Raw genomic sequence first — 759 nt, forward strand, 5'->3', positions numbered from 1 at the left:
TTCAATCCCCGGTTCCACCAAAAAAAAAAAAAAAAAAAGAGAGAAAAAGTTTTTTATTTGTTTCTTGTTTTCCATTCCATCTTCTCTGCTCTCCTTCAGAACTTTAGCTGTTCATGTGTTAAACCACTTGACATTGTCCCCATTCAGGGTTTTTGGTGCCTTCTTTTGTCTTCTCTGTCAGTTTTGGATAGTTTTATTATCCTGTCTCCAAGCCAACTGATGGTTTTTTCTACAGTGTAGATCTGAGGTTAAAACCATCCAGTGAATATTTTACTATTAAAGAGATTGTTTTTCATTTTTAGAATTTCTATTTGGTTCCTTTAATTGACTTGTGATTCTTTTCTGAGATAGAGTATCTCATATATATTTGTTTATATACTGTTAGGCTTATATCAGGGTGTCTCCCCAAAGCCTAATGCAGTCATAGGTAGGGATTTTCAGAAGTGGCTGGATCTAGACTGTGCTATTCTGGGTTTAAGTGCGTAATTCTCATGGATGTGTAATTTTTAAAGTAGTCCACTGGTTGTTTTGGCATACTTCTGGGTAGGATTAAGAGTGACTCATCCTGGGTATGAGTGTTGCCTGCCCTATGGGTGGGCAACCTGGGGAAAATATAAGGGACAAAAGATGGCTAGTGTGGTGGCTTAGCACTTGCTTGCTGCTTTCTGCCTGCCCTGCTTTCCCATGAGCTGTTTCTTCTCTTTGATGCCCTTCTGCTGTGCTACCCTGCCTCAGTCAGCCAACTATGGACTGAAACCT

The sequence above is a fragment of the Octodon degus genome, unplaced genomic scaffold, assembly GCF_000260255.1.
Source record: "Octodon degus isolate 3935 unplaced genomic scaffold, OctDeg1.0 scaffold00021, whole genome shotgun sequence".
Taxonomy (NCBI): Eukaryota; Metazoa; Chordata; class Mammalia; order Rodentia; family Octodontidae; genus Octodon; species Octodon degus.